This window comes from Oncorhynchus nerka, linkage group LG26, assembly GCF_034236695.1.
Source record: "Oncorhynchus nerka isolate Pitt River linkage group LG26, Oner_Uvic_2.0, whole genome shotgun sequence".
NCBI lineage: Eukaryota > Metazoa > Chordata > Actinopteri > Salmoniformes > Salmonidae > Oncorhynchus > Oncorhynchus nerka.
Genome location: NC_088421.1, coordinates 13,987,095 through 14,011,784, shown reverse-complemented (window position 1 = coordinate 14,011,784; position 24,690 = coordinate 13,987,095). Strand labels below are relative to the sequence as shown.

General features: G+C 41.5%; 1 long non-coding RNA gene and 1 pseudogene across 1 annotated transcript in view; one reads left to right on the top strand and one right to left on the bottom strand.

The window, feature by feature from the left end:
* LOC115110877 (myoferlin-like) overlaps positions 1 to 17,360 on the bottom strand; it is a 52,389-nt pseudogene extending 35,029 nt beyond the window's left edge.
* LOC135564660 (uncharacterized) overlaps positions 1 to 24,690 on the top strand; it is a 529,018-nt gene that overhangs the window by 285,502 nt on the left and 218,826 nt on the right. The gene's annotated exons all lie outside the window — the stretch shown is intronic.

Genomic DNA, 24,690 nt, shown 5'->3' with positions numbered 1-24,690 from the left:
GGTCTGGGGAAGTGTGACAGCATCATCGGACTGAGCTTGTTGTCATTGCAGGCAATCACAATGCTGTGCGTTACAGGGAAGACATCCTCCTCCCTCACGTGGTACCCTTTCCACAGGCTCATCCTGACATGACCCCCCAGCATGACAATGCCGCCAGCCATACTGTTCGTTCTGTGCGTGATTTCCCATTGAGCATGTCTGGGACCTGTTTGGAATGGAGGGTGAGAGCTAGGGCCATTCCCCCCAGAAATGTCCGGGAACTTGCAGGTGTCTTAGTGGAAGAGTGGGGTAACATCTCACAGCAAGAACTGGCAAATCTGGTGCAGTCCATGAGGAGGAGATGCACTGCAGTACTTAATGCAGCTGGTGGCCACACCAGATACTGACTGTTACTTTTGATTTTGACCCCCCCCTTTGTTTTATTCAATTTCTGTTAGTCACATATCTGTGGAACTTGTTCAGTTTATGTCTCAGTTGTTGAATCTTGTTATGTCCATACAAATATTTACACGTTAAGTTTGCTGAAAATAAACACAGTTGACAGTGAGAGGACATTTCTTTTTTTGCTGAGTTTAAAAACGATATAATCAATATTACATTAAGTACAATGGTAGAGAATGTAGAGAAAGACAGGTGAGGTGTGAGGTGACATAGCATAGTGACACAGCAGTCGTACCGGTGGCTCGTCTCCTGTCCCCACGATGACCAGGCTGACCTTCAGGTAACCTTTGGCCCCCGAGCTAGAGTCACCAGGGTCACTCAGAAGAAGCCACTTCCTCATTATGGCGTGGGCTGTTGACCATAAGAAAATACACATTCCAGACACAGACACACACAAAGGATGTCTTTGAAGATAATTGAAGATCAATATAATACTTTGTTTCCTGTGTCACTCTTCTGTAAAGAGGAACTTACCAGGTTCGTCATATATGTACCCAACATCCAACTGTTAAAATGTAAATAAAGTCTGGTTACAGATACACCACACAACTGATTTTAACCAGATTTCAACCATTTTACTTTTATTTAAATAAAAATGCATGTTTGTTGACAACTCAATTAAATATCAAACAAATATGGATATTGAGGTTATTGCCTGGAAGGATGATTACAGTAATATATTCAATACTGTATAAATACATTGTGGTAGTGTGCATTGTAGCCATACCATATTTGAACAAAGGATTCCTGTGATTTATGTGTGTATAATGGTTTCTGTCATTGTTATGAAAGGCAAACATAATAGATTGGATGTAATTGATATATTGCTCTGTAAATAACTAAATGAAATGCACTTTTTTGTAAATTAGGATGTAAGGATATTTAAATGTCTGTGTCACCTTGAACTCCCCCATTAGACTGTCTGCCCTGAGGGAGTAGGAATCATAGACCTGCAGAGAGAGAGAGGGGGGATTAGTGATGTTGAAACAAATCCATCCCTTTAGTCCTAAACTGCTTCATAGTTTACCACAGTCAAAGAGTTTTAAAATGATTGATTTACAGTGAGTGTTCAAAACATTAAGAAAACCTGCTCTTTCCATGACATCAAAACTGTCCAACAATACCCCCAGACAGGGCCAACCAGGCAGGATATAACCCCCACAAAGCACAGCCCACACACCACTAGAGGGATATCAACACACCACAAACGTACTACCTTGAGACAAGGCTAAGTATAGCCCACAAAAATCTTCTCCACCACATGAGCCCAAAGGGGGCGCAAGACCAGCAAGAGGAAGATCACTTCAGTGACTCAACCCACTCAAGTCAAGTTTTGCAAAATAAGCCTGGTGCAACATGATGCACCCGTAAGGACTTAAAGATCGAGACCAAGTCTGCGTCTCTCACATGGATAGGCAAACCTTTCCATAGAAATTGAGGTCTATAGGAGAAAGCCCTGCCTCCAGCTGTTTGTTAAGAAATTCTAGGGACAATAAGTAGGTCCGCGTCTTGTGACCGTAGCGTACGTGTAGGTATGTACAGGCAGGACCAAATAGGAGAGATAGGTAGGCCCATGTAATGCTTTGTAGGTTAGCAGTAAAACCTTGAAATCAGCCCTAGCCTTAATAGGAAGCCAGTGTAGAGAGGCTAACACTGGAGTAATATGATCACATTTTGGGGATCTAGTCAAGATTCTAGCAGTCAAATTTAGCATAAACCGAACATTATTTAGTGCTTTATCCAGGTAGCCGGAGAGAGCACTGCAGTAGATTAATCTAGAAGTGACAAAAGCACGGATGAGCTTTTCTGCATAATGTTTGGACAAAATGTTTCTGATTTTTGCAATGTTACGAAGATGAAAAAAAGCTGCCCTTGAAATATTCTTGATATGTTCATCAAAAGAGAGTTCAGGGTCCTGAGTAACGCTAAGGTCCTTCACAGTTTTATTTGAGACGACTGTACAACCATCAAGATTACTTGTCAGATCAAACAGCAGATCTCTTTGTTTCTTTGGACCTAGAACTAGAGTCTCTGTTTAGTCCGAGTTTAAAATTAAAACATTTGCCGCCATCCACTTCCTTATGTCTGAAACACAGGCTTCCAGGGGAGGCAATTTTGGGGCTTCACCATGTTTCATCGAAATATGTGTCGTCCGCATAGCAGTGAAAGTTGACATTGTGTTTCCGAATAACATCACCAAGAGGTAGAATATATAGTGAAACCTATAGTGATTGATTTGTCAGAGGACAAAACATCCACAGAGACAAACTGATATCTTTCCGACAGATAAGATCTAAACCAGGCAAGAACTTGTCTGTGTAAATCAATTAGGGTTTCAATCGCTCCAAAAGAATGTGGTGATCAATGGTGTCAAAAGCGACACTAAGGTCTATGAGCATAAGGACGGATGCAGAGCCTTGGTCTGACACAATTAAAAGGTCATTTACCACCTTCACGAGTGCAGTCTCAGTACTATGATGGGGTATAAAACCAGGCTGGAGCGTTTCTTATACATGCACATTATTTGTCTTTAGGAAGGCAGTGAGTTGCTAACTTTTCAGTAGCAAGGATAATAAGATTGTGGTCCAATAGTCCAGGATTATGAGGAAAAAACATTTAGATCCACAATATTCATTCCACGGGAAAAAACTAGATCCAGGGCATGACTCGTGCAATGCGTAGGTCTGGACATGTTGGACAAAATCCACTGAGTCGATGATGGCTCCAAAAGCCTTTTGGACTTTCCATGCGAATATTGAAGTCAGGAAAACTTTGAATATTATCTGCCATGACTACAAGGACCGATAGGAATTCAGGGAACTCAGTGAGGAACGCTGTATACGCCACAGGGGGCCTGTAAACAGTAGTACAACGTGATTGAATGGGCTGCATAGATTTCATGACTAGAGGCTCAAAAGAAGAAAGTGCAGTAATTTGTTTTGTAAATTGACATTTGCTGTTGTAAATGTTAGCAACACCTTCGCCTTTGCCGGATACGCAGGGGATATGGTCACTAGTTTAACCAGGAGGAGTGGCGTCATCTAATACAATAAGTTAATCAGGATTGAGCCATGTTTCAGTCAGGCCAATCACATCAAGGTTATGATCAGTGATTTCCTACACTTAAATTGCCCTTGCCTAACGACTGCGTCTGAAGCCGAGCTTGAAACTTGGCTATGCTCACCATAAGGCAATGGTTCTCCTGTCTTTTTTTGGCCGGAGGAGGTCCTGCAGCTCTATGTCCAAATAAAGCATCCGGGGTGAAAAATGTCAATAAAGAAAGTTGTGTGAGGACAAAACTAAGACATTGGTAAATTGGTTAAATACAGAGTTGGATTAAATAGTTCAAAGGTTTGGCAGGTAGCCAAGTAGCAACAAAGAGTACAGCAATACGGAGACAACACAGAAGTGACATAGTCTAACGTCGCCTTACCGGGTGAATCCAGGTTAAAGTTATGATCCCTTTTTTGATGTCACTTGTTAAATCCACTTCAATCAGTGTAGATGAAGGGGAGGAGACAGGTTCAAGAAGGATTTTTAAGCCTTGAGACAATTGAGACATGGATTGAGAGTGAATGGGAAAGACAAAAGTGCCTTTGAACGGGGTATGATAGTGGGTGCCAGGCGCACCGGTTTGTATCAAGAACTGTAACACTGTTGGGTTTTTCACGTTCAACAGTTTCCCATGTGTATCAAGAATAGTCCACCACCCAAAGGACATCCAGCCATCTTAATACAACTGTGGGAAGTCAACATGGGCCAACATCCCTGTGGAACGCTTTCGACACCTAGAGTCCATGCCCCAACGAATTGAGGCTGTTCTGGTGGCAAAAGAGGGTCAGTGTATATCATTCTATTTAAACCATACTCTGGATAACCTCCCAATGGTCAGATACGCACCATATACTGTAGGTCAAGTGGAAGATCTTGGAGCAGATAACGTGTGTGCGTGTGTGAATGTGTGTGTGTGTGTGAATGTGTGCGTGCTTGTGTGTGTGTGCCAGAGGAAGGAGGAGGGAGGAGCTATAGGAGAAAGGGCTCATTCTAAAGACTGGAATGGAATTAATGCAATAGTATCAAACACATCAACCATATGGAAACCACATGTTTGACTACATTCCATTTATTTCATTCCAGCCATTACAATGAGCCCATACTCCAACAGCTCCGTGTCTCCCTGTTGACCTGCTCAGGTTGAACTGGCTCCCTCTTGACCTGCTCAGGTTTGCTTCCCCCGTGACTTCCTACAACTGCTCTGTGACCAAATCCCTACCCCACCTGACCCCTACTAGTCGGGACTAGCTTGTTGCATGCACTCTTGACCAGTCATGGTGGCCGCCACTCCACGACTCCTGGGTTTGCTAGCCTTCTCACTCCCCAGAGTGTTATTCCCATCAAGGGCAGCATTCTTTTTGGGGGCAACCAACTTTAACCCTTCATGCAAGTTTCAAAACACTCATTCGACCAACATGGTAATCCATTGAAAGATGCACCAAGACCTGAAAAACAAGCCCACAGTCATGAAGGTAGCCTCAGAGCAAGATGATGCTAAAGCTACAGACCTAGCTCCAAAGAACTACCTGGCTAAAGACTTGGAGGATATTCACTGGCTCCTGGAAGAACTGCCATAGGAGAACAACTACCATCTCTCTCTCCACTTCTATCTTTTCCTATGCTGGGTGGTCCAGATCACACCTTGGTCCATGACCAGGGCCTTTTCCTGCACTGGGAAGTCCAGTCAAACCTAGTCAACAACTGAGGGTTGGTCCTACCAGAAAGGGGGTTCAGCACAACCTTGGTACACGACCAGGGGCTGGGCCTTCCTTACACTACCTTCTCACCCCTTCCATTCCCTTTGGCTCATTTTGCCTCCTCTGTGCTAAATGCACCATCTGACACTCAATGTGCTCCACTCTAGAGCATGTCTACAGCAAGTACTTCAACCAGGTTGAGTAGGTGATAAAGCTTATTCACCGAAGTGCAACTTGGTCAGATCAACAGTAGCGACCTCGTTGTCCCCAATCGGGGTCTAGCCTCCCTGTCCACCATCCACGCCAAAACCCCCATACCATACTCCAACTACTACCCCTTCCGACATGTTTGTCAGATGGAGAGAAGCCGAACTCGTGAACACACTGTATAGAGACTATACCCAGTCTGAGAGGGAGTGTTGTACTTACCCGAATACTGATACAGTCATCTAAAAGCTCCGAAGGCAGGATGTTGACATTAAAGAAGAATATCTGTGGAGAGGGTTTATAAATATGTTGATATATACAGTATTTTCATGGTTTATTTATGTACATAGTAAAGAGTTAGGCATAACCATGACCATTTTCCATAGCTTTCTATACTTTCTATACTTTCTAATTCATACAGACATACTGTAGCAATTGTATAGTAATTGACTAGAAAAGGTTGAGAAAATGCATGTGAGCGGTCAAGGGGGATAGATAATGTATCTAATGGAGGATTCTGCTTTAGATTTACTCAAACATATCACTGTTGCAGAGAGAGAAGAAGATCCAAATGAAACTCACTGAAGCAGGAGAAGGAGGAGTGCATTGAGAGAGGGATCAGCAGGACAAGATAAAAGAGGAGCAGGAGTCAGATAGACAATCAATCAATCAATCAATCAATCAAATGTATTTATAAAGCCCTTCTTACATCAGCTGATGTCACAATGTGCTGTACAGAAACCCAGCCTAAAACCCCAAACAGCAAGCAATGCAGGTGTAGAAGCACGGCGGCTAGGAAAAACTCCCTAGAAAGACAAGCGTTTAAAGAGGTGAAAAAGACAGTCAATAAAAATATTAAATTCTGAAACAAAGATGACTTTTCGCGCAATCAGAGAAGTGTAACTTTGCCCTAGTGGTTTTGATTTTTGAGTATAAGAGCAGTTTAAAACTATGGAGTTATGAAGAGATTACCTCATCAAAGAAGGGGTTGTTTCCTCGTCTGATCCTGGTTCGGTGGGTCTGTCCGCACACATTCACTTTGACAACCGGTTTAATGTTGTTTCCCGGCAACTGTCGGCCCTCGATAACTCGAACGCGAATCTGGTCATTGAAGACAAGAGTATAAGAGTTTAACTAACACTGAGTGACTTCAACAAACACAAAATTCCTTAATTACGCCTTTTATTTATGTAATTTGTCAATAATAGGAGAGGTCAAAGAGGCGCTGTTCTACTACAAAATGCATATCTCCTTCCTTTTTTCCTTCCTTCCTTGAGGCAATCACTGATCTGTTAGTGATTGGATTGATGCATGCATAATTATCATATTGCTGTCACCTCTCATGCCTACACAGATTAGTGATTACCTCAAGTAAGATAAAATAGGATGAAGGACACATTTCATAAGTATTTAAACAGGGCCCCATACTACCATCCAGGGCTGCATCTCAATATTCCTTTGCTAGTCTTCCCTCCCACTGATCTGAAAGAACTGGAGGTTGAAAGCCATCATCCACCATACTGCTTTCATCTGTCCTGTGGTTTCAGATCAGTGCAAATGAAGGAAAGAGAGATGAGGAGAGGAGGATACTTTAAACGTTTGACATGCACTTCATGTCCTAGCTATGTACTCTACCTGGAAGTCCTGGGGCTTGTTGGCCAGGGCCCGGTGTCTCTTGCGGCTGGTCCGGACAGGCCTCTGGTTGGGGTTACCAGGCTGGCCAGGTGTGGGTGGAATTCCAGGGGTCCCCACCTGACCCCCAAGGTATACCTCCTCCCCATCCTTCCCTTCCTCATCCCCACCTGGTAAGCCAGAACACACACACACACACACACACACACACACACACACACACACACACACACACACACACACACACACACACACACACACACACACACACACACACACACACACACACACACACACACACACACACAGAGAGAGTCTTGTACAACTAACCTTATGGGGACACACAATTCAGTCCCATTTAAAATCCTAATGTCCCTAACCCTAAACCTAACCCTGACCTGTACCCTAACCTTAACCCGAAAACATTACCTTAACACTAAACCTAATCATAGCTCCTAACCATAACCCTAAAACGAACTCTAGCTCCTAACCCTTATTCTAGCCCTAACACTAATTCTAACCTAAACCCTAAACCCCCTAGAAATAGAATTTGACCTTGTGGGGACCTACAAAATGTCCCCAGTTGGTAAAAACATTTTAGTTTACGATTATTGTGGGGACTTCTGGTCCAGGTGACTTGTGTTCAGCATATGGTCTTCTGAGTGTACTTGTGTCATGTGTATATTTAAAAAATATACAAATATACATTACAAAAATTCATACCCTACCATCCCTACCCTGATTAGAGTAAACTAACAGACAACAAAACTTCTACTGCTACTTACAGCTATTTTCCCTCATATCTACAGTACCTGTAGCTAAATAATTAGACATATAGAAACATTCCTAATTTCCTCAAGTGCTGGATTTTTACCCACAGCGCCAATCCACCATCAATCTGAACTCCAACTCTCCGATGTCCACAAAGTCACCCATCTTTCCCAGTATAATGCCATTTTGCTATTTCCTTTTGCAATACATCCATCCATTTTACTATGATGTCTTATGAGAGTCCTGAACCTCCCTGTTCTTAACATTTCTACCAATATTGCCCCATAAATAAATACTTTACCCAGGAGTTAAATGATATTTCCCATTGACAGATCGTAGTTTTTCAGATCACCTAACAAAACAGTTTGCAGGTCCATCTGTAACCTGATATTATGACATAACAACCATTCCCGGACCTGACTCCAAAAGCGAGCCCCTGATGGAACGTACTAAAAAATATGTTTGGTTGATTATGTTTCCTCGTGGCAGAGTCTGCAAAAGGCTGTGAGTGTTGTTTGTCTTTTCAATTTGCATCCTCCATTTCCATAAACAGCAAGCAGCCTTTCACTTGTGTCATGAACACAGACAAGCCAGAACCACTCCAATACTTCCTACCAACCAAAGCCTAAAACCACAACATCACACCACCGCACTAGCCTGGTTATCTGGGTAGTATTCATTAGAGACCAAATGGTGAGAAAAAAACCTCTGAAACAGGTAGGGACTACCTAGGACTTGCCCAATAAGAAATGCAAGCTTTTGTTTTCCGTTTTCAAATGCTTCCTGTTGTGTGCCCCAACCCTGGTTACCAGATCTGTCTGTACTTTAGTCAACTGCTCATTACAGGACATTGAACGATGAGGAGTTGGCTAACAAACATACAAATCTGGGAACCAAGATACCACTGCAATACCAAACCCAAACATACCACTGAGACAGCTGCATACCTTTCCCAAACTACATGTATAAGAGTTGATTTACATTACTGGCATACCAAAGACATTGGAACTGATCTCATGAGAGAAGGACACCATTTTGCTTAACCAAAACAAAAGATGGCGTGCACATATTTGTTATGTTAAACTGACCTGTGTCCCCATACGACTGGTCTTCATCAGTTTGATTGTTAGGGTTAGGAGCTGTGCTAGCTGGCGGCTCATAACCAATCATCAAATTAATGGTTGCCTAAAAAAAGATGGGATTAAATGTCAACATGCTGCTTCAAGACAATGTCTCAATGTATTGACAACTTTAACTTACATTATTTTACAATGATCAAGACATTTTAACCTAGTTATTATATGCATGGGGTAGTTCTGACTGGGACTCAGGCCTGGGTCCAGCAACTGTCAACCCAACACCTTAGCGGTTACGCCAAGAGACCTGAACCTCTTGACGAGGTCCCTAGGTGTTGGGTTAAGGTCGCTACTCCAATCAAATCAGCACTTTGAGATATCAGCTGATGTACGAAGGGCTATATAAATAGATTTGATTTCCAATTTGATTTGATTTCAAATCAAATTGTATTGGTCACATACACATGGTTAGCAGATGTTAATGCGAGAGTAGCGAAATGCTTGTAGTGTAGCGAAATAATCGCTACACTAGCCCCTCCTTTCAGGAGAACATCTCCCCAAGCTTCTTTATTCCAAGTCCTTCATGTGTATTCGCCTTTCCGATGACCTTATGGGCACCATCCCACTTCTTACACCAATGTAGGGAATTTGTGTGTTAGTTCTGACCAGGACTTGAACCCGGGTCCAGCGATTGTCAACCCAACACATTAGCCGTTAAGCCAAAAGCACCGAACCTCTTGACAATGTCACTACAATAAAGTGTATTATTGGTTACACTTCATTTACTTTTAAGAATAAGCCAATTATAAATGCTTATACATGTTTATAAATCTTGTTCATTCTTGAAGCTGTTAATTCTCAATGACACAAGTGTGTAGCCATAGAGAATCTCACCCCAGTGTCCTGTTTCTTCTCATTGACCAGGGACAGGTTCTTTGCTGGGAGGGACTTGGTGTGACCATGAGCCAGGTCTAGGAGAGAGATCTTAGCTGAGCCAATAAATCTGGAATAGAGGTCAAAAGTCATGAGCACCACCTGTATGTATGTGACATGAATCTTTCTTGTGGAAACGCATACAGTAACATAATAATATCATACCGAGATCACTTAAACAAATGCATGTATTATACTTGCTGGTCTACTGCATAAAGAGGTGTAGATTTCCTCTGTTGTTTGTGTACAATTGTTGATGGGAATTTATATGAATGACTAGAATAATCCACCCTGAACCCTGAAGCCGTATAATCGTATGAGTATGAAATTGATTTGAATTATGTATGACCATAGTCTGTACAATATGTCTATAAACCTTATTTGAATAACAGACAGACTGTCTGAGCAAGATTCAGGGCCGACCTTGGCTGGGGCCACTGAGAGTACTTCCCAGTCTCCCTATCTTGAGGGAGGAGGGGGAGTAAGTCTCACGGAATCCCGTAGCAGGGCATTGTGTGCTAAGGTTAGTGAGAAAGTATGCGCATATGGGTGTGTTAGTGTGAATGTGTGTGCGTGTGTTAGTGTGAATGTGTGTGCGTGTGTGAGGGTGAATGTGTGTGCGTGTGTGAGGGTGAATGTGTATGCGTGTGTGAGGGTGAATGTGTGTGCGTGTGTGAGGGTGAATGTGTGTGCGGGATAAGCCAGTATAAAATGAATTGTTTTGTACAACAGAGCAGCTCTCTCGTAAATAAACTTTCTGACTATCGTGGCTGGGCCTCCGTCTGATTCATTTCAACCAGTTTCCTACAAATTCTGGGTTTCAGGCTGAGCACTTAATTGAATTGGGTTTATGAACATCGAGAACATAATTCTCTTGACAACAATGATGTATGTAATTTTATATGTATGAATATATTAGTTTTTTCACTAATCACAGGCAGTATCCAGTTCTCATTTGTACTTCTTTCAGAATTGACAAACCTAGCAACAAGTCATATAGAGCAATTATATTTACCACACAGATCTGATGAAAGTCCCTTATGGGGGAACTGAGGACTAACTAGAAAGGTACCAAGGGTTCTTTATTACGCAATGATTAAGAATCATGTTGCATTGCTTAATCTCAGTTATTCCCGTTATGTTTACAAAGCCACCACCGTGCCATGCAGCCACAATTTAAAGAAGTGTGTATATGTCAACATATTATTGAGACCATTGAGGCCCATTGCTTGTGCTGGACTGGAGGGACTCAAGAAAAACAAAGTGATAGGATTGTAGCGAGAAGACGACTTTCCTGTAACTGAGTGATCTTAATAAGCAATGACAAACATCAGCCTAGCATAGCTTATTTTGGCAACCATTAGAGCCTTCCCCGGAGAACACTGGGATAAATGTCATCTGTGCTCTGTAGTGAGGAACAACACTCGATCCCACAGACGAGGGAAAAGAATCATGAAAAGGGAGGACGAGGAAAGACTAACCGCTGGGAGCAATTAGCATCTACCACAAGCATGCCTGTAGTCTGGCCTTGTGTATCAGGCTGAGAGGAGGAGAGAGACAAGAGAGAGAGAGAGAGAGAGAGAGAGAGAGAGAGAGAGAGAGAGGAGAGAGAGAGAGAGAGAGAGAGAGAGGAGAGAGAGAGAGAGAGAGAGAGAGAGAGAGAGAGGGAGTGAGAGGGAGAGAAATTTAATTGAGAGAGAGAAGGAGGGAGGGAGAGATAATTTAAGTGAATTGAAAGAGAGCATGGGAGAGAGAGGGGGGATAGAGAGAAAAGAAGAGAGGAGAGAATAGAGATGGGAGGGGGAGAGAGAGAGGGAGAGAGAGAGGAAAGAAGAGGGTGGGAGAGAAGAGAGAGGGGGGAAGGTGGGATGTTGTCATGCCTCTCCCCTCTTGGCTATGTCACCTCAGTGTTGAAGTAATCTGTCTTCCCACACAGAGAGATAAACAATCATGTGTTAAAACAGGTCCTGGAAATGACGTTGAACTACAGGGTCAGCGGTAGAGATCACACCTTGGCATTACATTTACATTTACATTTAAGTCATTTAGCAGACGCTCTTATCCAGAGCGACTTACAAATTGGTGCATTCACCTTATGACCTCCAGTGGAACAGTAGTGCATCTAAATCTTTTCAGGGGAGGGGGTGAGAGGGATTACTTTATCCTATCCTAGGTATTCCTTAAAGAGGTGGGGTTTCAGGTGTCTCCGGAAGGTGGTGATTGACTCCGCTGTCCTGGCGTCGTGAGGGGAGTTTGTTCCACCATTGGGGGCCAGAGCAGCGAACAGTTTTGACTGGGCTGAGCGGGAACTGTACTTCCTCAGTGGTAGGGAGGCGAGCAGGCCAGAGGTGGATGAACGCAGTGCCCTTGTTTGGGTGTAGGGCCTGATCAGAGCCTGGAGGTACTGAGGTGCCGTTCCCCTCACAGCTCCGTAGGCAAGCACCATGGTCTTGTAGCGGATGCGAGCTTCAACTGGAAGCCAGTGGAGGGAGCGGAGGAGCGGGGTGACGTGAGAGAACTTGGGAAGGTTGAACACCAGACGGGCTGCGGCGTTCTGGATGAGTTGTAGGGGTTTAATGGCACAGGCAGGGAGCCCAGCCAACTGCATTGAAAGCAGGCTACTCTGAAGCTGAGAGAGAAATGCTCTTTGAGTCTTGTTTTTTATTCCTCTTGGAATTCTACACATTTCACATTTTTTCTTGACTCAATTAGTTGGCAGTTGACTTTTCAAAGGCGAGCAGACACATGCAAAATACCCATTGCTGAATATTTTCCCTCTGAGGAAATGAGTTGACTGTTACTGACTAATAATATGGAACACACACTACCTGTCAGCACACTAGTTGGCTATATTTATGCACTGGGTAGTGGCTAGTTCCTCTTTTATGAGTCTAAAGCAGTTCCACACTATGAAGTCAAATAATACAGCATAATATGGAGTTGTTTCTTTTGCTGATATCAAAGGCCCTGCTGCTAACTGTGCCCGTCTATTTGTGCTGTCATGTCAACTCCTTGTCAATCAATGTCATGCCATGTTTGGATTGACAATGAGTAATGGAGTTGGCAAGAGCAGGCTATAGTTTACTGTCTAGTCTCTAGCAGAAAAAAACATACTGTATGTATCCATGTTTGTATATCATTTTGGGCTTTTTTTTTTTATTTGGACGTTGGATATGGAGGATTCGAAATGCCTCAACAGGACAAATGATTGTATATGGTGGTCACTAGGAGATGTCCTTATACCCCCTTACTGAGTGTGTGTTCATACTAGATGAGTCAACCTCACCCATATACACACACATCTGCAAAGGGTTCTCAAGCTTACTCAAACCCCCATCTGCCAGTGACAAGCCTGTGCAAGCTCTGTAACTTTGCTTGTGTTTGAGTCTGGACTCTGCCAGTGCCCCCCACCCACATTATAGAAGTTCAAAGATGTGAGTCACTCTCATTACCATAGCTCTCTCTCTCTCTAGATTAGCGTTCCTGCTGAGAAGTGGTGAAAAGCATGCTGCTAAATAGAGGCTGCTCATTACGTGACTTAAACATATCACAACAATGAAGCTCAAATATGTTTTTTTTTTTTACCAAGCAGGTCAGTTAAGAACAAATTCTTATTTTCAATGACAGCCTAGGAACAGTGGGTTAACTGCCTGTTCAAGGGCAGAACAACAGATTTGTACCTTGTCAGCTCAGGGGTTTGAACTTGCAACTTTCAGGTTTCTAGTCCAACACTCTAACCACTAGGCTACCCTGCCGCCCCTCATCAACATAAAAGCACTAACATGTGAAGTGAAAAGCATTTTGATACCTGTCTCTCTTGATATACAGTAGACACATAAGAGACCCTTTTTGAATCTATTGAGTTTGAAGTGATTTGTGCTCATGGTGAAGCAATAGCCTTTTGGAGAGAGAAAACGGTTCCATCATAGTGAGCGATGAATCCTCCTCACATAGCACAGCGAGTCTGAACACGGAGGCAGGTACAGGGTGTGGTAGTGGAGCTGCAAGGGGTTGTGCGACTTCAAATCACCCCTCAATTTCCACTTACCAACGTGGTAATCATTGAAGCTCTGCGGTAAACACAATTTTCCTCAACACATGTTGTCATGGCAAGAGGAGTTCCTGTAGACGTTATGTGGCCCATTGCAATGGAAAAACTTGAGTTTTTTTATATGTAATTGTAGATCAACTAAGTTCTCTTTCAAAAACTTGTTTCTGTATCTCACGTATGGGGTAAGTCCTTCGGGACGGGGTCACAAGGACACTCCAATCACACAACCTATTATAAGGCGCCCCGCCCTCTAGCTCATGAATCGTTTTCTTCCTTACGGAGATCACAAGCTCTCTCTACACTCTCCTCAGCACGACTTGTCTCGTTGTTTTCCGACTTCATTGTGAACTCGCCACCGATATAGTCAACTGCTATGGGAGTTGACTACATGTGAGATACCCATATTTGAGATAAAGAAAAAAGTATTTGAAAGAGCACTTGGGTAAACACTTCTGCAGTCAGAGATCCATGATGTTCCTTAAGGTCAAATCTTAAGGTTACTTGCGTAACCCCTGTTCTCTGATAATATGATTGGGGTATCTGAATATGCTTAAGGAGGAACACATATGTTTGATAATGAGCTAGAGTATGGGACTTGATGCATTATAATGAGTGGGGTTCCCCACTATTCGCCACGCCTCCTGTCTGTTTACCACAGATGTTTTGTGATTGGAGCTTCCTTATGATCTCGCCCCAAAGGGCATGCCCCCATATGTAAGATAGCTCACTCATATTATCATAGAACTACGGGGTTACGCAAGTAACCTGAAGATTTGACCTTAATGAACATTATGGATCTCCCTCCACAGAAGTGCTTACTCTAGTTTTTTACAACTCAGTTTAAACTCAGCACTGGCCTCAGGGTTTGAACGTTCCCTTTAACTCACTCTCTGTATAACCTGTGCTTACTAGACCCTGTATTGTAATGACCAGGTTCACATTCTAATGGAGGGGCACTTTGACTGACAAATGACAGAGGTCAAATTGAGTAAAACACTATGTCCCACCTCCTCCCTAGCAGCACTAGCAGCGTCTGATTAGCAGGAGTGTGTGTGTGTGTGTGTGTGTGTGTGTGTGTGTGTGATGTGTGTTCTCTCACAAAACTTTTGAAACATATACAGTAGCTACATGTCAGGTACGTACTTGTCTTTGCCGATCGTCTCATAGTCTTTCACAATCACGTCTATAAAGGAGGACGCATCCAATGGGGAGCCCTTTAGGTCGAACTCAAGCACCTGCAACCACAAATTGAGTTAGTTCATAAAAAACGCAACTTTGCCAATGTTAGTTAAATTATGAAACATGGCGGGGTACAAATGCTTTAAATCAAAGGGGAAGTGTTCACAGTTATCATTCCTCTATCTGATAATAACTACACACAGCGGACAACATTTTATTCCCTAATTCATTCTCATATCCTCCTCCACACAAAACTTCACTCTCAACACCTTTTTCAACATTCCCAGAGACTGCCAGAGAGAGGATGGATTGTAATGTTAATATTTATACTTACTTCATTCCACACGGGATTGAGTTCACTATCAATTGCTTTAGTTTTCTTCTTTTCACCTGTAGGATTTACACAAAGTGGCAAGATTAAAACACGCAATATATGTTTTTATATATACCCTGCATATAACTAGGCAAGTCAGTTAAGAACAAATTCTTATTTACAATGATGGCCGACACCGGCCAAACCCGGTCGATGCTGGGCAAATTGTGCACCGCCCTACGAGACTCCCAATCACGGTCGGTTGTGATACAGCCTGGAATCAAACCAGGGTGTCTGTAGTGACACCTCAAGCATTGAGATGCGGTGCCTTAGACGGCTGTGCCACTCGGGAGTATATGCATGGGTAGAATATATTTCTCTGGGTCCAATGCAGACGTTTTTATCTGAATATCAAATCATTTCTGGGTAACAATTATGTTACTGTGATTGTTTTTAACTAAATGGTCAAAAAATAAACAAAAAAAGCTTCTTTGCAAAAATGCAAAGTTCTCAAGCAATAATTTTGCAAGGACTGTTTAGGAGTGGTTTAAGTGGGGAGGGGAAAACTAGCTGTTATTGGTAGAGACGGTTGTTTCTTATTGGTCTCTTAACTCATTTACTGCCTGGTGATGTCACCAGGTAGGCCAAAATTCTACCCCACCAAAACAGGCTGACATTTTAGGCAGTCTTTTCAAACAGCTCTTACACTAAAAGGGCATTATCATCATTTTCACAATTTCAATTTCCAACCTCATAATGGAAATATATATAAAACACAGGTATATCATGTTTTTAATTGCACTGGGCCTTTAACATATATAGGTAGTTTTAAAATGAGTAATAACTACAACGTCCCTGGGGCTGGTAACACATTGAGCCAACTTACAGTGGCAACATATTGAACCATAAAAGTTGAATGTGCATCTTGGACTGACTCTTGTCCTAAAATATCCATACAAAAATGAAGCACATTGACCCAGCTGCAGAGCTCTTCATGACAGGGGGAGAATGGATGATTCCAACCCTTTATACGGGAATGTGTTTTCCCTCTGTGTAACACAATACAGGCAACGTGATTTAATGTGACTCATTGCCTTCAAGCAGGCAAAATGAGGTTTGGGAATCTCAGAACTAATGCACAGTACCATTGTTGTACCTTCAATGCAATTCATAGTAGGTTTGTGCCCTTACAAGCGCACAGTTAACGATGCAGTACTTCAACTTTGAATACAACGAGCATCATGTTTGTGTTTATTGAACATGTTAAATGTTTGGGGACTACAAAATCCATCAGAATATCATCTTGTTGTGGAATATTGCAGTTGTTGGTTCAAAGAATAAATGATAGACAGAAAATTAGTCGACTAACCCAACATTGACAGCAAAGGGCAGAAAGGATAATATGACTTTAAAATAAAGAGGACTATAAAGTAGCCTAACTAAGAAGTAGGCTACAACCCGAAAGCAACTCTGCATGTCTTCATCTTTGATTTATATTAGCCTACATTTGGAGAACGTCTTTGATCCAGATGTTTTGAACTTCTCAAGAATAGCCAACCATCAAGGCATTGAAACCAAAGAGTAGATGTAGGCTAAATGCCACAGCAAGAGGCAACAAAACAATAACTCACCTTTGAACACTACCGCTGCTATGGGATCTGGGTGTCCGAGTTTCTTTTTGGGGATGCCTTTGGCTGATTCCACTACGACGCGCAACATTATTACAGAGTTTTTCAAGTCTGTAGTATAACTCCCTTATGAATCACAGCATGTTCCTCTGCCAAGGCGTCTCTTCACCAGCGCTCATTGTAACAGAGGAAATGCTCCTTTAGAGGAGAAGTGAAGTCACGAATTATTTGGCTATTCACTGTAAGAGTCAGCAAGGAACAAAATATTATGGATGTGTGTTAAAAAGTATTCCATCACGTCGTGTAGGCTATAGTCAAAATCTGGTAGGTTACTAGCCATCCTACTTGTTACATATACTTCTACTTATTGTGATATTGTTATGAGTTTATAAACAAACTTGACGCTGTCAAAATATTGTTTTACTATAGGCCACTCAAAAAGGCTACAATTCGTCATAGCCTACGTTGAATGATTTACATGCATCTGGTAACAGCTTTTTAGTCTATTGTGGGTTCAAATGTAGCATACAACGCAGCGCCACCCAGTGGTGATGGGGTTGTACAACGCTGAGTGTGGTACCCTAAAATGACCGCGGCGATTATCCTCTAAACAAAAGATATCCCATGATCATTCTTATCACAGCAAGAATACTACTGTTATTCCCCATACTGTTATTGTTTCACATCTAAGTCATTTTGCTGGTTTAATTAGGCTATTTGAAATCTGATATGCGAACTTGTGTCTTTTCGAAAAAAAACGAAACAATAAAATGTTCAATAAGGGCTTTGAATTTTTGTAAGCATTTATGGGCAGTGAGTGAGCTCCAAAATAATTGGGACATTGACACGTTTTACAGAAAGTCGGATAGTCCTGAATGAATCGTGGATGATGATGAGTGAGAAAGTTACAAACACAGTTAAATAAAGGTAAAATAAAAAATAAAAACAAACAAATATCATATCCTCAGGACATGCTAACCTCTCACCGTTGTGATATGTGTGCGTCTGTAACTTTCTCACGCATCATTATTCACGATTTATTCGTGAACTATCCGTAATCATGGTAGCATCCACATTCATGTAGAAGTGTTTAGAAACATATTATATTCGTATTTAAAAGTGACTCCAAAATGACACAATCAATTATTTACCATATATTTATATTGGGAATAAAATAATCTGTAATTACCAAAACAAACAGCAAATACATCCAACAAATTTGTAGAGTCACAAGCTGGATTTAATCAATGGGGGACTATGTACAAAAAGTGCTTTCTAAACGGTTTGTTCACCAGATATGGATGAAAATACTCTCAAATTAAAGCTGACAGTCTGGACTTTAACTAAGTCATTGTGTACTGGAGTACAGAGAGGAAACAACAACAAGGAAGTGTCACAGTGCCAATACTTTTGGAGCTCACAGTTGTCTAAGTCATGAAATGAGAATAGGCAATATTGAAATGCCCCTGCCTCAAATATCCTGATTTGTCATTTTAGTATTGTGCGCAAGCTACTAGGCAGAAACGGTAGGCATAATTGCAGAATATCTTCTATGTAGAGTAAGATAATGGCAAGGTTTTGTAAATCAGCCTCAACCACCTGAAGATTTTCATTCGATTTTTCTTAAATGTGGGATCATTTGTAGAATGACAAATGTCACGTGAACATATTCAAACCCCAGTATTTGGGAAACAGATCAGGGTTGGCCAAACCCCTTGGAGAGATACCTCTAAGCAGGACTTTTTACACTCCTATTATTATTTACATGTTGGTATTTACACTTATGGATAAGGAGAGACTGCAATCCATCCTATGGTTAGACCATTATGTCTAATGTGTAATGTGTGTAATGAGCAAATGTGTGTCTGATTTGTGAACATCTGGGAATACTTGGGCAAGGAAACGTTTCTGGTTGGTTTTAGGGAATGTAAAACAGTTAGGATGGGAGACTTTGACAACCGGATTGAGTGACGTCGCAGCAAATATGTTAGATGAACAACTGTTGAGCATGGAGGGCCTCACAAGTTTGATAAAATATTAATAACCTTATATACATTTTCAAATACGGCTATATATTTACTTTGTAGCTTTTTGTCAGAAGCATTATTTTTTAACTGTCCCCTCCAAATTTAGCTTGGAATTTAGACCGAAAGGATTTTACAAAAGTGATTGGTTGACGATATGACATTGGCCCTATCACCTTGCGCTGCGCAGAAAATCAGATCTCAACAAGGATTGGAGAAGTGTTTAACATCATCAGTACCACACCTATATGATGTATATCTTGTCTAAAGATCAACAGGACTGCAAACAGAGATCAGTATATAATGACGAGATGCCCATGTCTGTGTCCTAACAATGGGAGTCGTTGTCCCAAAGGCAGGCGAAAAGATTAGGTCCGAAATAAGCACAAAGAAACGCGTTGGCCTTATTTTGGACATATTTTGGCGATTGCTTCGCCTCTTCCTCTCTGCTGCAAAAGAGACAAATGTGAATGCCTAACTGAAATACGTAATAAATCAATTTTTTTGTAAATTAGTGGTGTTAGATTGTTTTGATAAAATGCGGCACAATCCGGAACATATTCTCACCCTACTGTGGATTCGACTTTTACTCGACCCTTCTTCCTGACAGCTAAAGGCCCGAAGCTTCTACTTTACGCCCCGTCTCTACTCTACTAGACAACAGGCTACACTGGGGAAGGGTGCAAATCACAGTATTGTACACATCAGAACCAAATATAAGAGCATAGTAAAACGTACTGTAAGACAAAAAAAAACACACTTCATTTCAAATGAGATTTTAGAATGATTGCCTCAGCCTCATGGTTAGCTGTAAAACAGCAAAACTTTCTCTCGGCCTCATGGCAAAATGTGTAAAATAGAGTGGAAACCTGTCATTTATTTTGCAAAAAAAAACAATAATACATATATACAGTACCAGTCAAAAGTTTGGACAAACATACTATTTCAAGGGGGTTTCTTTACACCTCCAGGCTATGTAAGGGCTATTTGACCAAGAAGGAGAGTGATGGAGTGCTGTATCAGAGGACTGGCCTCCACAATCACCCGACCTCAACCCAATTGAGATGGTGGGAGGCAGAGTGAAGGAAAAGCAGCCAACAAGTGCTCAGCATGTGTGGGAACTCCTTCAAGACTGTTGGAAAAGCATTACAGGTCAAGCTGGTTGAGAGAATGCTAAATTGTCAAGGCAAAAGGGTGGCTACTTTGAAGAATATAAAATATATTTAGATTTGTTTAACACTTTTTTGGTTATTACATGACTGTTATTTCATAGTTTTGATGTCTTCCCTATTATTCTAAAATGTAGAAAATAGTAATAAAAATAAATAAATAAATACCCTTGAATGAGTAGATGTCTCCAAACTTCTGACTGGTACTCTGCCCTACCAAGCAAAAAGGCAGTAACTGCTCATTAACTGTATATTTATTGTTTGTTGTTGCCTGTTTTGCATGTTATTTTGGCATTAATATGTGTCACATATCAGTTTGCAAAGAGTTAATATTGAGTTAATAAAGCCGCATACAAACATGGTCTCCTTTTTGCAGGTGTTTCAGTCTAGCTCCGTGTTTTCTGTTGTGGAGGGGCAGTCAGCAGAAAATACAGTGCGTAGGGGTTGGTAATCTTCTCTAGTTGCGCTGTAATTGGCTCAGTGTTCTGCCACTCATGGGGACACTACGTCACTGCAAAATCTACAGGGAGAGGTAGAATGTTCATGCCCCCTTGGGTGTTACCATAGATTTACATTAGAAGTGCCCATCCAAGAAGGCTCAAGGTCGGTGGCCACAGATAAAAATTATGTCAAATCACGTTACATCTACCGTAGCTTTAATTGGACTGATCGTGTAAACATACTTTCAAAATGTTAGCTAGCAAGCGAGACAAGCAGTCATCATCATGAATCACGTCGACAATCTACTGGCAAATCCTTTTCAATCCTTGTCATATGAAAATAAATTATAGATAAAACGAATCGATGTTCATCGGCTATTGCATTGGACATAAACATTACACAACAATTTGAAAATGGCAAATTCAACAATGAGTGGTTTGGAAGGAATCAGTGGATAACTGCAAGCCTTGCAAAGCAATCACTATTTTGCTTCTCCTGCTATTCGGTGGAGAGGGTGTGGGGTCTAAGTCTGGGTTTAAGGGTCTCTTTTCCAAGCTTAAAATAATAAACATTCGCACGCAACACCATGGGCCAGAAAATGATGAATACCTTGGCCATGCTGTCAATCCAGCATGACTTCTGCTGCGTTCGAAACAACTGGAAACTCAGAACTGGGAAATCTCAGACTTAAGTGAGTTCAAGACAACTGGGAACTCTGAGAAAAAACTAGCTCCGACTGGGAAAATACGTTTTGAACGGGCCTCTTTCTAGAGCTCCGACCTGAAGATCACAAACGTCATGATTTGACCTTGTTCTTTTCAGAGTTCCCAGTTGTCTTGAACGCACCATAAATCCAGAGAATGCCAGTCTTTGATGACAAAGTTTGATGACAGAATTTGCCTACAAGAAGGACCACCACGTCACCTTCTTGTTCAAGTGAGCACAGCACAATGGTCCAAAAATGTCTTGTATGCTGCTGCGTAAATTATGCAATATGCCAGGGAGATATGTATACTGTAGTTAAGAAAGTAATACAAAGTGTATGTTGTGTAGTAAGCTGTTAGTAGCCCATGTGCCTTACCCTAATAATTTGGTCCCTTTTCCCCTCATAACTTAGCCTACTGTCCTGACTTGGTGGTGCACATGTAGCCTATAGCCTGTTTTAAAGAAATGTCATCATCGAATATTCTAAGAGCTTTCCTTGGCTGATTATTTGTCCCCTTTATTTATCCTACAGTTCTAACTTGGTGTACAGGGAGAATACTGTAAGAACGGCCCTGGATTCTGTCCCTGTACACTTCAAAAGTGCTGAACAAATAGTTATCTTGACTATGTCCGTCTTAGCTCGCTCATTAATGTATTAATCGAAATGATGGTTTGCCTATAATTCTCTCATCATTCCCTTATGCAATAGTTTGTACATCTCAATTGTCAGTAGAAACCACATTTATTTAAGAAAGTCAGTCATATAAGCTATGTTTTTAAAAAGGCATTAAATGAGGCTGAATTAACGATTTTGCTTCCAAACAAGGCCCGCTGATAGCCAGTTGTAGCAGTGGTAAGGGCTCACTCCATGGTGCTGAAAAGAAAGCTCTGCTGTTGGAACAACTTTATGTAGGCCCAAACAGTTTGTGGGCAATTATCATTATTGTTATAGTGCAATTAATGTATTGTTTACTGTTGTGTTGTGTAGTGGCTTTGCTGGCATGCATCAACCCCAAAAAAGTTGGGTTTGCCCCAACAAGATTTACATTCTAGAATTCTCATGAGAATACCTGGACATTCACATTCAGCTGCACATACTTCTCTCTTCCCTTGCAGTGGGCACCGCGAAACTGCACTACTTGCGAATGGTCTCGTTTTTCTCTCATGCGGCTACAACTCAACAGCACGCACAACTAGGCATTATGTGCTTTGATTGAAACTCAACACAGGTAGGATATGCTACAGTTTGCTAACACCATGTGCTTTGATTGAAACTCAACACAGGTAGGATATGCTACAGTTTGCTAACACCATGTGCTTTGATTGAAACTCAACACAGGTAGGATATGCTACAGTTTGCTAACACCATCTGCTGTCAAATTTGCTCACTTGTTGTATGTGTAGGGCCTACTTTCAATTGTAATTTTGGAAACCTAATCAATTCAATTATTTCTGTAATTGCGCACTGATTGATGTCAGACATGCACCTACCCCAATGCTCTGTTTCAGATGACTGTGATGAATGCAGAAGCAGAAGCAGATTTCAAGAGCAGGACAAGATACCCTCTTTTTGACTTATGATTGGCATAAGGGCATGTACGTGATAGGCCTATCTGGCTTACAGAGGTGTAAAGTACTTAGGCAAAAAAAGTACTACTTAAGTCATTTTTTTGTGATATCTGTACTATTTTTATTTTTGATCACTTTTACTTTTACTCCACTACATTCCTAATGACAATATGTACTTTTTACTCCATACATTTTCCCTGACACCCAAAACTACTAGTTCAATTTTGAATGCATAGCAGGACAGAGTTATGGTCCAATTCACACACCTATCAATATAACACTTTGTCATACTTTCTGCCTCTGATCTGGCTGACTCATTAAACACAAATAGTGCATTTGTAAATTATGTCCCTGTCTGTCCAGAAAAAAAAGAGTGCCATCTGGTTTGCTTACAGTTTTTTCCAACTGCTTACACACAAAATCTTTTCATGTCACACGATTTGAAACCTCTCACTCAAAGTGCAAAACTACACACCAAATATCCAAAACCATAAGCTATTTCTCAGCCTTTGACTCAGTTGTCAATTGCATAAAACACTTTTTTCAAAACACTACACACAATTCTCTACCTAAAACACAAAAATCTAACAGGAAGTGACTTGCCTTCCTTTTCCAAACACAACCAATCAAAATGCTACACTTATTCACCAGGTCACACACACACTACTCACATGTGCAAACACTAATAGCTTAACTGATCACTAACCAATCACTGCTTTACTGTAGTATAGGCCTATAAATAGGTCAAAGGTCAGATGACCTGTTTTGAACAATGGATGCCAACAATGGACAGAGAGCAAGAGGAGTAGGAGGGAGAGGAGGAGGAAGAAGAAGAGGACGAGGGCAAAGAAGAGAAGGAAGGAGAGCCATCTCTGATGAGATTAGGGCAACACTTGTTGATCATGTGATCAACCACGGTTTGACCATGTGAGAGGCTGGACTGAGAGTCCAATTTGAGTCGATTTACAGTGGCATCCATAATTCGAACCTTCAGAAATGAGAACAGGTAATCAACTATCTAATGACTATTTTAGCATTACAGTAATGTACTGTAAAATACGTATGACTGCATAGTATTGCATAAACATTTGTAACTCTAAGCCATCCATTTACTGCACTGCATTGAATGAATGAGGTTGGTTATCATGCTGTACTACATTTTGTTGTACATTGTTTACAGTTCCTATGCTGAACACATACTGTGTTTGAATTCTGTACAGAGTGGAAAGGCAAAGACATCATGGAGGACGAGGATGCTTGTTTACAGATGTACAAGAGACTGCAATTATAAATATGGTTTATGGCCAACAATGTAATTGGGATTCGAGAGATAAGAGAGCATGTCTTGAATAATGACACCATACTTAACAACATCAATGCTGTAAGCCTGTCGACCATACAACGCATCCTCCAACGGCACCGAGTGACGATGAAACAACTTTACAAGGTGCCATTTGAGAGAAACTCTGACAGAGTCAACAATATGCGACATGACTTTGTAGAGGTATGTATGCAACACTACTTCCAGTACTTCAGACATACCATATTTACTCATTTGTATATCCTTTTGTCTGTTACAGAGAGTATTGGAGCTGGATGCCCATGTAATTCGCCATGAATTTATTTATGTGGATGAGGTTGGCTTCAACCTCACCAAAACCAGGCGCCGCGGAAGAAATGTAATAGGACAGAGGGCAATTACCTATGTCCCTGGACAGCGTGGGAGTAATGTAACTATGTGCTGCCATCACTCAAAACGGGGTCCTCCATCACAATGCCACACTGGGTCCGTACAATATG